Raw genomic sequence first — 14,155 nt, 5'->3', positions numbered from 1 at the left:
TCACAGCCTGAGAGTACAAATGGAACAGGCCAGACTGTCCAGAGGGCTGTTGCCACATCTCCTTGAGCCCCTGCTCTGGAGCCCTGAGCACCAGCTTGGAGCCCTGGCCAAGCCAAAGGCTTCACCCCTGGAGCAGGTGACTCTGAGCGAGGCCATGGCCTGGGTCCCTGTTTCTAGGACGTTTGTATCCCTGTGGACCTGTCTTTGCATGGCTGCATGTACTTCCGGGAGCCTGTGTGCTCGCATCATGTGCCCACTCGTGTCACCTGTGTCTGTCTGTGAATACGTGCTCTCTGCCTTTTTGGACGTTTCTGTACATTCACGCATGTTTGCACAAGTATGAGGCGGGCCTCTTAGGCTCTCTCCAGGGCCCCCATGATAATCTCCTCATAAATGGCAGGCAGGTTAGGGTGCTCTGAAAGGGGCTAAGTGTGAGGAAGGGCCAAGCCAGGGAACAGGCCTTACCTCTGGGGGCCTGTGGTCTGAGGGAAGATGCAGACCTCACCAATGTGGCAAACTCAGCAGAAATACAAGTTCCCAGATTTGAGAAACCTGTTTGAGACCCCTCATGCCGCACTTGGCCTGGGTGTTGGGGATCCAGGGTCAGATCAGACCCACCCCCTACCTTCCAGAGCCAGCCCAGGCAGTCAGCTGTGCAGCTGGACACTGGCATGGCTGCTGAATGGATAGTTATACAGGGCATATGAAAACAGGTGAAGGCATGGCTGGAGTAAGAGAGGGCTTCCTGCAGGAGGAGTTTGAGTGGAAACTCCAGGGCTGTTTGGTGGGAGATGAGAGGAAGGAGATGGATTACAGAGCTATGCTTGGTGTCAGATGGCACTGTGGAGGTTGAAGAAGAGGGAGATGGGGAGGTGATTCTCATCTTCCAGGTCTGGAGGTTGGAGGGAATGGAGGTGCCCTGAGATACGTGGAAAGGGAGGGGAGTTCCCATTTGGCCACTGTGGGTGTGACCTTCCTGTGGGATGTCTAGGTGCAGATGACCAGAGTCTTGCAGGATACTTGGATCTTGAGCTTGGTCCAGGTAGAGACAGGTGGTTGAAGCCGTGGGGTGGACGATACTGCCAAAAAGAATGTGAAGGGCAAGGGTGGGAAAGGGGGCTTAGGATTGAGAGCAGCAGCATTCAGGCCTGGGCAGAGGAGCCAGTGAAGGGGCTGGTGACGTGGCGCCAGAAAGGGGGACGAACACCCGGAAAATCAGTGTCCCAGAAGCCAAGGAAGGAAGCTGTTTTTAGGAGGGTGAGGTCTGCAGTGTCGGCTGAGGATGGAGAAGTGCCCCGTGGATCTACCCGCACAGAAGCCATTGTTGAACCTGGTGGCAGCAGTGGGTTTTGCAGGAAGTGGAGATATGGGTGTAGACAACTCTCAGAAGTTTGGATGAGAAGGAAGGAAGGAGAGAAAGGGAGGAGAGCTTGGAAGGGGTGGAGGGGATGAACTGCCTGAGCCCCAGGCCTGCTCACTGCTGACTGGAAGGAGCCAGAAGAGGAGAGAAGAGGCCAGAGGGAGGAGGGTGAGCTGGTCATCTGTAGACACCTGCCTAGTCCTCTGCCAGGGGCAGGGAGGGTGCCTGCAGGGGGTGGTGCTTTCTGGAGGAGTGGCTGTGAGGGCAGAGCGCGGAGGAGGTGCAGTGCTGAGCGGGCAGCCCTCAGTCCTGCCCTGACCTCTGCCAGTCTTCACATCTGCAGGGTAGGGTGGTAGCAGCCACCCTGGGGTTTGGGGAGGATCCCAGAAGGCAGAAGCCCCACAAGCTCAGAGTATCCTCATAAACCAGGTTCAGGCCGGGAGTTGAAGCTCAGGGCTGGGCAGGCTTGGCCTCTGGTGGTTGTTGCATCTTCTGTGCTCACCAAAGCTGTTCATAGACGCTGCAAACAAGAAAGGCCTGGGAAGGTCAGGACATGGATGGCCTGCTTCCAAAGAGGCCACACCCAACCCCATCTCTGGGCCCAGCTCCCAATTACAGGGAAGTTCTTCCTTTGGGTCTAGCCTAGGTCTTTCCTGCTGTGCGTTCCCGTCTGGTGAACTTGTTCAACCCTGCTCCATGGAGCCAACCCTATCAGCTGGCCACTTGGAGTGGCGGCCAGTGTTTTTACAACTTGTTTTCATGAAGATGGTTTGAAGTCTCCCTGCATTCCCAGAATGTCAGACCCGCCCTGATTCACAAGGATTGACTAAAACAGGGTCTGAGCCAACCAGAGGAATCTGCGGACTTAGTCATCCCTCTTGGATCATCTGCACATTCTTCTCCTTTCCTTCCAGTTGAAAAAAAAATCAGGGAGAAGGAAAGTTAGCCTCAATGACCAGGAAGGGACAGTGGCATTTGGGGATGTAAACCTGCTTCGATGGTGCTGGCGGCAGATGAAGGGGCAGGGCCCAAGGGGAGGGGTCAGTGCTTGGCTCTGCACTTGGCAGATGTCAATTCAAGTGTGCGCTCTGCTGCTTGCAAGATAGGGATCTTTCACAGGACACTGTTCATGTCTGTGAGCTTCAGTTTCTTTGTCTCTGAAATAGAAACATTAATGGCACCCACCTCAGGTGTCTGAGGTTGGGTGACCTAGAAGCAGACCCTGAGACAAGGATTCATGTGACAGTGATTCATTAGGAAGCTTCCCTGCTAAGGGAATAGAAAACGTAGAAGCAGAAAGAGAAGGAGGAGATGCAAGAGGCTCTTTCTGGCCAAGCTCTGTAGAAGAAACTTTGGCTCTGTCTTCCGGAGGAACTCTGGTGGAGATACTGTAGATCATACCCTAGGGCTGGCCCTCCAGGGGCAAAGATGGTGGAGAATTTCTGCTTCTCCCTCCTCAGTCATTGGTAAGGGGCTGTCTTGGCCTTGCTTGTGGGCAAAGGAAGCCCAGCAGCCTGAGGGTGGCCCACCCCCATACTGCCAGGTGCTTGAAACCCAGTGCGCCCCACGACGTGAATGTGGGTGGAGCGTGGGTGGAGTGTGACAGTCCGCTGCGGATGATTAGTGCACAGATTATATGAGATAACGCATGTAAGGTGCTGATTGCCCAGGAACTGGCACCAGCAAGAGACAGCTGTTAGAAAGGGGTGTGCAGAAGGGGGAATCCCAGGCTGTGTGGTCAGCAAGGGGCAGTGCCTTCTGAGAGCCACCAGGTGCTCCACTGCTCCTCCAGCTCCAGGTCTTTCTCTGTCAGCTCCCAGAGGCAAAATCCCACAGATTTGCTGCCCCCATTGTTCTCCCAGATGACTTGGCTTTGGGCAATCTCTCCAACCAGTCCAGGTCCCTCCCAGCCCTGGAGGTTGGCCCTGGTGCCCTGCTGTAGTTCTTCCTCCCCAGCCCATCCACCCAGCCCAGAGGGCATCAGTGACGAGCAGGAGGTGGACAAGGCTTAAGGGCAGAGGTTAGTTCAAGGCCATGGAGGCACCAAACTCCCACAGAGGAAATCGAGGCCCTTGTGGCCCATCCCCACCTGCGTTGAATTTGGCTTTTCTTCCCTGCCCACCCATTCCGTCTTTCCATAGAAGGTGCTCAGGGATAGCTTAGGGGGACTTGCGTTGGTCAACACATTCCAGGAACGAATAAACAGGTTGCCCTTCCTGGCTGTACTGACTAAATCCTAAGACTCTGACTACATGACTTTCACTTTCACTGGTGATGTCTGCCTGGGTTAGCCCTCATGGCACCTGCTCTTACCCTCTCCTGTCCCCTGTGACATCACAAGAGATGTTACCCATGATCTGGCCTCCCCACTCAGGCCTCTGGGAGTCAACCTCCTCGCTCCCTCTCCAACAGAGCATGACAGGCCTGGGTGTTAGTCGACACTCTGTGACCTGCTGTGTGACCTTGGCCAAGTCACCTCCCATCTCTGAGCCTCAGGGCTTTATGTTTGTAGCCAGTTTTGTTTGTGTTCCCCTAAAATCAGGAGATTGTAACATGGTGCTAATCCCTGCTTGACTCAGTGGATATGCAGAAAGGTGAAGTGATTTGCCAGTGATTGTACAGCAAAAGGGCAGAGAGGGCCAGGACCTGCTCGCAGCCCCACAGCCGGTTAAGTGAGCATCTTACTCTTTATCAGCTGCTCTGGCCCCCTCATCCCTTCTTTGATTCAGAATTTGAATTAAGCCCTCAGTGGTCAGGATGAACTGAACCAGGCACCGAAGTGGTCAGTCACTGCTAAGAACTTATTAACTCATCTGATACCTATGTATTGAGTATCTATTGTATAAGGGATTCTGTGCTCAGATAGGTACAGTTTTGCTTTCACCAGGTTGAACATACAATCCATTGCAAAGGCCTGAGGCACCTGCAGGCACCAAGAGTGAGGGTGTCCTTAGGGTGGTGGTCCCAGAGGAGAGAGTGGTCTAAAAAGTCTAGAGCCCCCTCACTGTCCAGGAGGCAGGCAGGGAGTGGCTAGGTTGGGGCAGTGGATGGCAGGGAAACAAGTTTGTTCACTCCTGGGTATTCACTGCTGCCTGTGGTGGGTCCAGCACTGTGCCAGGCTGGGGTTGAGGCCGGGAGACAGCTTTAATCCACTGTCAAGGCCTCCACCCCTTACGGGTCCTGCCACCTTTGTTCACACGATGTGCTTGGTGTGTTTGTCTACACCATTAGCTTGTGGGCCTCCCTAGCAGGGGCCCCATCTGTCTGCTAGGCACACAGGAGAGCTCAGGAAATGTGTGTTAGTGACTGGATTTTTAGTGTCTAGACTGACTTGGTAGTAAGAGTATTACTCCAAGAGACCCCAAACCCTCTCGATCCTTTGCTTACCATCTATAAAAATATCTACTGCAGCTGGGCATGATGGCTCATGCCTGTAATCCTAGCACTTTGGGAGGCCAAGGTGGGCAGATCACTTGAGCTCAGGAGTTCAAGACCAGCCGGGGCAACATGGCAAAACCCCATCTCTACAAAAAAAATTACAAAAATTAGCCGGGTGTGGTGGCACACACCTATAGTCCCAGCGACTCAGGAGGCTGAGGCAGGAGAATCGTTTGAGCCTGGGAGGCGGAGGTTGCAGTGAGCGGTGATAGCGCCACCGCACTCCAGCCTGGGTGACAGAGTAAGACTCCATCTCAAAAGAAAAAAAAAAACTGCAGCGAGAGGCTAAGAGGAGTAAGATAACATACATAGAAACCCTGGCCTCGTACAGAGAGTATGGCCAGCCCTTGTAAATGGTGGGCATTATTACAATAGATGAGCCCTCAGCACTGTGCCAGGCTGAGCAGGAAACACGAGAGAGATAGGGTCCGGCCCCTGTTACATCCACTGCACACTGTACAGTTTACACAGCCCTGTTCCACCCTGCTCACTGGTTCTCCCTGTCATCCCAAGACAGGGTCTGGGCAGGTGCCAGTATCCTCATTTGACATAGGAAGATGCTGACCTAACTTCCAGTAGTCAAGCCAGGAAGAGAAGCCAGGTCTCCTGGCTCTCCGTCTCCTGCTTGCTCCTCTGCTCCCCCACCTCCCGAGCTCCCTTCCTGCTCACTGGAAGTTCTTTGTGAAAGATGCTAGAAAGGGCAGTGGGCAAGGAATGTGGAGATTTGCTGGCCCAGGTGTCAGGGTACTGAGGATACACTGTGGTGGCTTTAGCCTAAAATGGGTCACTGTGACTAGTAGGTCCAGAGGAAGGGGACAAGAGGAGAGGGGCAGGAGGGAGACTGAGTGGGGGTGCAGAGGCAGAGGAAAACAGCTGTGGGCCACAGGTCACTCAGACCACTGCCCAGCTAGCTGGCGGGGGGTACCAGCCTGGTGCAGCAGAGGCTCCTGGGCCCTTCCAGCCTAGCTGGCTCCCTTTCCGGGGGACGGTCTAACAAAAACTGGGGATGGAAGACCCTGGGTACCCTGCCTCCCCTGCAGGGTAGTGTTGGAGCTGAAGGGACTTCACAGTGTACAGGGTCATGGGAGAGGCCAGTCAAGTTGTGGTCACTGCCCCGGAGGAAATTTGAGTGCTTACTGCCCTGGAAATACGGCCTCATGCACAAGACATAAGCATAAGGACCTGCCATGTGGAGAGCACTTCTAAAAGGCGGCCTGGGGCTGGCAGGGCTGGCTGGCAGACGAGCGGCTGCTCACAAATGTGAAGTCACCAGCATGGGTGGCCTGGGCCCTACAATATGAGAGGTGGTAGGTGGGGAGTGGACAGGCCTCTCCCTAAATTTGGAGAACTGAGAGCAAAAATACAAATACATACATCTTTGTCAAATATTTGAAGGTTGTAAGTAAGCCAGCAGAGTGTTAAATAGATTTGATTTTCCCACCTTGACAAATATACCTTCACAATGTACATTGAAATTCATGTGTAAAGTTATAGTTTTATTGGAGAGTGATAAAATATCAAGAATGTCTGAATTTAATTATTGCACATTTCTGGGTATTTTGTTGTTAGGCTGATGATGTTCAGATAAATAATAAGACTTACAGTTCTTTTTTTCCTTTTTTTGAGACAGAGTCTCACTCGGTCACCCAGGATGGAGTGCAGTGGCACGATCTCAGCTCACTGCAACCTCTGCTTCCTAAGTTCAGGTGATTCTTCTGCCTCAGCCTCCTGAGTAGCTGGGATTATATTGAATATATATTCAAATTATACATATATGTATATATATATAAAAATATATATACATATATGGTATTTAAAGTATATAACATTTGTTGTTGTTATTGTTGAGATGGAGTCTTACTCTGTTGCCCAGGCTGGAGTGCAGTGGCATGATCTCAGCTCACTGCAACCTCTGCCTCCTGGATTCAAGTGAGTCTCCTGCCTCAGCCTCCTGAATAGCTGGGATTACAGGTGCATGCCACCATGCTCACCTAATTTTTTGTATGTTTAGTAGAGATAGGGTTCGCCATGTTGGCCAGGCTGGTCTCAAACTCCTGACTTCTGGCGATCTCCCCACCTCAGCCTCCCAAAAGTGCTGGAATTACAAGCATGAGTCACCACATCTGGCCATCAAATTTTATATACATTAAATATAATCATGTTTTATTTTTAATCCTTTAGATTATTGCCATCAATAGAACACAAGTGATGAAAATCTTGCTTATAACAATATAATTAGTAATCTTGCTTAAATAAAAATAATAAAATACATTTTATGGGATAAATAAAAATGAACTGTGTCTGGGCACAGTGGCTCATGCCTGTAATCCCAGCACTTTGGGAGGCTGAGGCAGGCAGATCACTTGAGGTCAGGAGTTGGAAACCAGCCTGGCTAACATGGTGAAACCCCATCTCTTCTAAAAGTACAAAAATTTGTTGGGCGTGGTGGCAATGCCTGTAATCCCAGCTACTTGGGAAGCTGACACAGGAAAATAACTTGAACCTGGGAGGCAGGGGTTGCAATGAACCAAGATCTGCAGTGAACCAAGCAACTGCACTGCTTAGCTTTGCTGTCAGCCTCACCCGGGCCTGGGTGACAGAGTAAGACCCTGTCTCAAAAAAAAAAAGTAAACAAATGTAAATGTAAACACAGGAAAATTTATTTTATGTTTTCAAAAGTGTTTTTATTCCATAAAATTATCTATCAAAATTAAAACACTACCCATCACAGTTATTGAAGATCAGATTTTTAAATAAAGTATTTAAATAGAGATGAAATATTAATTCAATTTTTGAAGATTTTATAGAAATGAAACTAGTCACAGTTTTAGCATTCACTGTCCATCTACTTGCAAAGTTAAAGAATTAATACCAGACTTCACATTACATTAGTGTGAGTAATGTGAGTTGCTGAATGTTGTAAGATGTTCCTCAGTCACCACATGCATTTTTGTGAATATCACACTAATTCATGAGTACTTTTAGAACCACAAATTGGAGCAGGAAGAAATTCCAAAATAAAGGATGTGCAGCAGGACTGGAATAGAGATGCTTGCTTATGCAAGAAGCTGGTGCTGGCTGCTGTCTGGGAGGAAGGCTTTGACAAGCTAACTTGTCTCCCCTTATATATTTTTGCCACTCCGGCCCCTCCCACTACACCCCTCCCCGAAGCAGCATCCATCTCCATCCTCAGCAGCAACACAAACCATAGACCTTCACAGCATCTTAACAGAACCACCTTTTGTTCTTCAAGTTCAGGAAATGGAGAGGCCTGGTCTGGTAGCATGCCTGTAGTACCAGCTACTCAGGAGGCTGAGGTGGGAGGGCTGCTTGGGCCTGGGAGTTCGAGGTGGTAGTATGCCATGATTGCGCCTAGGAATAGCCGCTGCACTCCAGCCTGGGCAACATGGTGAGACCCAGTCCCTACCTCATGCCTTAAAAAAAAAAGAAACAGAGAAGAGTTTCACTGGGGCCTTAGTGGTGTTAGTCAGGAGCGAATGTTTAGGATTACAGGTCACATGAGTGTAACGTGACAGAGGCGCCTGTGTACGCTAATGAATTGATTTGTGAGTGTGTGTGTGTGTGTGTGTGTGTGTGTGTGTGTGTGTGATGTGTAGGGGCCCCTTTTCCCTGTCCAAGGGTGTTTGGGGGTGGATCTTCTTGCCAGTAAAGAGTTCTCTATTATACAATGAACAATAGACAAATTATAGATCTTATGCTGTAGCTAGAGTTTTATGTCTAGGTATCTTAATTCACTTGTTCATTTCACTCATGTGCATTTGTTCATTCATTTAAAACTCTACATTTGCTGGGCGCCGCAGCTCACACTTGTAATCCCATCGCTTTGGAGGCCAAGTGGGCAGATCACCTGAGGTCAGGAGTTGGAGACCAGCCTAGCCAACATGATGAAACCCCGTCTCTACTAAAAATACAAAAGTTAGCTGGTGTGGTGTGTGCCTGTACTCTCAGCTACTTGGGAGGCTGAGACAGGAGAATCACTTGAAATAAAATAAAATAGAACCCTATATTCACTTGCTCCAATCCTTCATTTCATTTAGACTACCAGGCCATAACAGTCTGTTAGTGCAGCCCATGATCCTATGGGTGAGGATCAAAGAAGGCACTGATGTATCTAAGACACACAGCCAGTCCACAGCAGAAAAGTGCTCAGGCCAGGCAGCAAAAAGCGGACGGCTCATGCCAAGTTTAAATGTCAGGCAAAATCTGAGTAGATGTTGCTGTGTCCCAATCAGCTTCCCTTCCTTCACCAGCTTCCACTCCCAGCCACCTGCCCCAGGGTGCTGGGGGATCTTAGCGGGTGGGGTGGGGGGGTGGGGGGGGTTCTGCTTGAAGAACCACTTCCTGTTTGGGGCCAAGCACTTCCTTCAAGTGACTCACAGGCTCCCACTGGCCCCATGCTGGTGCTGGGAAGTCAAGGTGGGGGTGGAGCCAGACCCCAGCATGTCACCCTCTGCCTGTGACCCTAGCTGGGTGACCTGACGCAGGGCAGTGGGCACAGGCTGGAGGTAGGAGGTGGGGACTGGCAGGAGGATGTGAGACCATTCTGCCTCACCCAGCCTGGTGGGCAGGGGCTCCAGAGAGGACAGAGTGGGAATGGGGGCAGCCTCCACATCCAGCCAACCGCACACATAGTTTCCAGGGCAGCTGTGGGCCCGGGCGAGGCTGACAGCAGAGCTGAGCCCTGGGGAGACGCCATGGTACTTTCCTTTCTGACAGGCAGTAAGGTATGGTGGAAGGAGCACTGGGACGGAGTCATGGACTTGTGTTTCTCACACCAACTTTCTGGTGGTCATTTTGGTTTTCTGCCCCTCTCTGGGCCTCAGTACCCCTGTCTGTCTGATGTGGGGAGGGGTTTATGGCTGTGACATTTTGTGCAGCTTGGCGGTTTGAGCTTGAATTCTGGCTCTGCCACTTTGCTGGGTGTGTTCACCTCTCAGAACCTCCATTTTAAAATCTAAAATAATAATCACTTCCAGTGTTTTACATGGTAACTAATTTAATCCTCACATTGACCCATTGGGGTAGGTTTTATTAGTAGTAGTATTTTATACGTAAGGAGACTGGGGTACAGAGAGGTTAAGTAATTTGCCCGAGGTCACACAGTAAGAGACAAGATTCTTACTTGTGTAGTTAACTCCAGGTCCCATGCTCTTAACTCATTCTGGGCTTGCTACTCAAATTGTGGTCCAGGGACCTGCAGCATCAGCATCACCTGGGAGCTTATCAGAAATGTAGAATCTCAGGCCTTAGCCTAGACTTACCAAGTCAGACTGCATTTTAACAAGTTCCCTAGGTTTCCAAGGTCTAAGTCCCCAGAAATATAAATAGACCAATGGCTTCTCAAACATCAAAGTTGAAAGGAGAAGCCATTGGTCTATTTATATTTCCTCTGCCACTTAGGCCTTAGGATCATTGCTAGGAGGTAGAGAAAATAAGTATGTTTTATAAACTGTAAAGTGCTGTACATTCGGGGCACTGTGAGAAACCTGGGGACTGGAGGTGCAGAGGGACAGGCCTCGGAGTGTCCCAAGTGCTGGTCTCTCAGTGGCTGTCATTTCTAAGCTGTCTCTGAGTCCATCCCTGTCCACCCCTGGTTCACACACAGAGGTGTGTGTTTGGCTGTGTGTTTCTTTCCGGTGTGTGGCTCTAGAATCCAGTTGGGTTAGAGAGAGTTGTTATATTGGCACCAGGAGGCTCAAGTCCCAGCCCTGGCCCTGCCTCTGTGTGATGTAGGTAGGCTTCCGTCCCTGCAGTCTTGGTGTCCCCTAGTAGACAAGGTGTTAGCTCCTCTGAAGCCTGCAATGCTGACCTGCAGTCTCCTCCTCGCCTCTCCTGGCCCCCCTACCCCACGTGGCCTGTCAGTACCATCTCTTCTCCCAGTTCCTGGGTGGGGGGTGTTGGGGGAGGGTGCCCTGCTGGCTGCAGGAGCTGGCGATGGGGGAGGTGGTGCATGAGTCAGAGCTCAGGCACGTAATTGTGGTGCCCCAGATCCCACCTCCAGGCTACCAGCCTTCCCTTAGCGGCTGCTTTAGAAGAACAGCTGGTTTGGCAGCTACTTCAGAGAAGCAGGTCCCTGGGCAGTGTGAAAGGGCCTCTGCCCCCAGGGTGGTTGGGCTTCGGATCCTGTGTCTGTGGGTCCTGGAGAGCGAAGGAGTGGTTCAGGGAACAGGTTGTCTGGGCCTGGGGCTGGTTTGTGGGCAGCATGCGTGGAGGTGGATTGCATGTGCCGGGTTTCGTGGCTGGGGATTAGATCATGTATGTCCTACCAGCCCACCCACCAGCTTTGTGGCTTCCCCAGGGCAGGGACTTGGTGTCACCTGTCCTGTGGGTCCCACACCCAGCACAGGGAGGGAAGAGGATGGGAACTCACTAAGGGTTAAGTGGGACGGTAGAAGGCAGGGTGGACTGATGAATGAGCTCACTGGGTTTATCTCCTTGTCCCCTCAGCTCTCCCCACGAAGTGATATCACCACCTCCGTGGACAGGACACCCCCTGGAACCCAGCTCACAGCCACTGGTAACTTCTTCCAGGTAAAGAGAAAAGGAGGGAAGGAGAAAGGAGTTAGAGGCAGGCTGCAGAGGGCAGATCACTGGGTTCTTACACAATGTCCGCCTCTCCCATGGGGGCAGCACTCTACAGTTTATGAAAAAGGCATAAATGGGATTATTGTTCCATTTTATGGACAGGAAGCAACTGAAGCTCTGAGTAGAGTTGTCTGTTGCTTAGTACAGCATTCCAGGTACTTGTCTGAGAGCCCCTGAGGCTGATGCCATGGTTATTCCTGCTTTATAGGTAAGGAAGCTGAGGCATACAGGCATTTAGAAACTTGCCCCATTAAATACATGGTAAAGCTAGGTTTCAAACCCAGGCAGGTAGCTGGGAACAGTGGCATACACCTATAGTCTCAGCTACTTGGGAGGCTGAGGCAGGAAGATCACTTGAGCCCAGGAATTCAAGCTGTAGTGAGCTATGATTGTGCCACTACACTCCAGTCTGGGTGACAGAGTAAGACTGTGTCTCTAAAAAAAAAAAATTTAAATAAATAAAAACCCAGGCAGGCTGACCTCTTCACAACCCCTATGATTTACTGCCTCTCAAGAGCCCAGCATTAAACTAAGTTTCCTTGACCTCCAATCTGAGGGTTGAATGGGCTCCCAACTCCAGAGAAGATTTGTATTTTAAAAGAGAATCCTAGAGAAAGTGATGCTTCCTCCAAAGGAATGAATGACAAATAGTGGATTTGGAGGCCTTGTATCATGGAATTGGCATGAACTTTCAAGGAAGGCCGGCCAACAACTGGGACTTTTTTCCTCAGCATTTGAGCAAGGTCAGTTTTCATAGGTCACCAAGGGGAAACCTGGACATTTGAAGGAAGGGAGGAAAAGTTTAGGCTCCAGGTTCTTAGATGTGCCTGGAAGCAGAGACTGCTGCTCTTTGCAGAAGACTGTGAAGAATGGCAATGTTCGTGACAATGATGAAATCAGTATCCTGTGCTAGATCTGAGGTCATCTTACACTAGATCTGGTACAGAAATGTGCAAGTGGATATCAGAGGTTTAAGAAAAATTTGTGAGAAAAAAGTACCTACTTGAGAGGTTTTTTTTTTAGTAACTTAATTTTTTTCTGTAAATTGGGAAAAGGCTAATTATTATTCAGAGACAGAATTCAGACCTGGCTCAAAAGTGGCTCTGCATTTCTGTGGTGTAAGAGGCTTTGATTGGTTCTTTCTTTCCTTCCTTCTTGCATTTAACCAGCTTTTTGACTGACAACTAAATAGGTACCTCCTTGGTGCCCGGCCCAATGCAGGGGACATAGGTCCCCTATACAGTGACTCTTCTAGCAAGGACAGGGCCTGGTGTATCTTGTGACCCCATCACCAGGTGTGGGGTGCAGACACTATAGGTTTTCAGAAAAGCTTGGCCAAGTGGATCAGAAGTCTGAACCTGGAGAAGCTCTCAGTCTGGCAGGAGAGGCAGCCACGGAAGCAGATAATTACAGCACACTGAGGCCTGTGATCATTCTCAGGAGTGCTGCCAGATGATGTGAGCACAAAGGGAGGAGGCAGTGGGCTTTTACTGGGGGGAATTAGCCCAGGCTTTGCACAGGGTCTGTTTGTTAAGATGCATGGGATTTGGATTGGGATCTGGGGAGGGCTTTCCTGGCAGAGGGCCCAACCTGAGCGAAGGCCTGGAGGTGGGAAAGCTGGGTAGGTGGTGTCCTTGGAGCACAGTGGTGCAAGGAGGGGCAGGGGAGGACAGAGACAAGATTGCTCTGTACAAGCCTCTCCCATACTCACATTCCGCCTCCTCCTCCTCCCTCCTTCATTTACTTGGTGTGCTCCATTCTCCCACTCCCCCATCACTGGGACTGAGGAAGAGCCATCAGAAAAAGCCAGTGTTGACCCTGGGGTTGAATCCCTGGGCTCCTGGAAGGGGCTTGCACAAGTCAGACTGAGGGTGAGGGTTGCTGGAAGTTTCCACTACCATCGAGTAGTAGTCCTGGGACCCTTCACTGGCTCTGCCTGTTCCCAGATCACCTGTCAGTGTCAGTGAGGGAGAAGGGGATGGGGGCAGGATCTCTTCTTAGGATGGCTTTCCTACAGTCCTGGTGGCTTGGTGAGAATCACTCAGCCCTCCAGGGAGAGAGGGGCCTGTCACTAGGAGTATGCAAGCCTAGGGAAACCACTGGCCGGTCTGGAGAGGCTGGAGAACCAGGAGTAGGAGCGGCACAGGGGATTTCTGAATGGAAGGGGTGGCTGGATGGAATGCCTCCAGGACTTTGGTGCTGATGTTTTGTGACTTTGCAGTCTGAAATCCAGGGATAGTTTGAAGATGCTAGTTGAATTGTTCAATGAGGATTCCATGACTCTGTGAGTCCTGGGTGAAGTGATTCTAGAGCTCCAATTTGGGGCATTTACAGCCTGAGATTTTGAGCTATGAGATGCTAAGCTCTGCCCTCTGGGCAAGGCCAGGTCACTTGGTGACTACTCAGCTCAAGCTCAGCCCTGACCTGGAAAAGAGAAATCCTTTCTGTGCCAAGAGAGCTGAAGGCCCCCAGGCAGGCTCCTGAGCTGGAGAAGAACTAGTCTACCTTCGTCTCCGGGCTCTGCCAGCCTCCTCCTGAGAGGAATGGCAATCAGAGGTCTCTTGGGACAGAAGTGTTGGGTAAACAGGATGCCCTGGCATCATCGTGGAAAGAGATTAATAGTGACCCTAATTATGCCGTGATTGATTCTTTAAGGCTCTGGCTGAGCCCCAGCCTTGGCCACTGAGTAACGTTTCCCCAGAGAATGAGCAGGCTTGCAGGGCCTGGGTGCCACAGGCCCCACCTGGTCTT

At 50.7% G+C, this 14,155-nt stretch overlaps 1 protein-coding gene across 4 annotated transcripts in view; it reads left to right on the top strand.

Moving 5' to 3' along the window:
• The window catches only part of GDPD5 (glycerophosphodiester phosphodiesterase domain containing 5), a 90,960-nt gene that overhangs the window by 24,203 nt on the left and 52,602 nt on the right, over window positions 1-14,155 (top strand). For all 4 annotated transcript variants that reach the window (XR_010338370.1, XM_012469649.3, XM_012469648.2 and 1 more), the window contains exon 2: window positions 11,267-11,350. The gene's annotated coding sequence lies outside the window, so the exon portion shown is untranslated. The remainder of the gene's footprint in view (window positions 1-11,266; window positions 11,351-14,155) is intronic.

This window comes from Aotus nancymaae, unplaced genomic scaffold, assembly GCF_030222135.1.
Source record: "Aotus nancymaae isolate 86718 unplaced genomic scaffold, 86718_ANA_hifiasm-v0.15.2.pri h1tg000059l, whole genome shotgun sequence".
In the NCBI taxonomy this organism is placed as follows: Eukaryota; Metazoa; Chordata; class Mammalia; order Primates; family Aotidae; genus Aotus; species Aotus nancymaae.
This window is presented reverse-complemented; position numbering and strand designations above follow the sequence as displayed.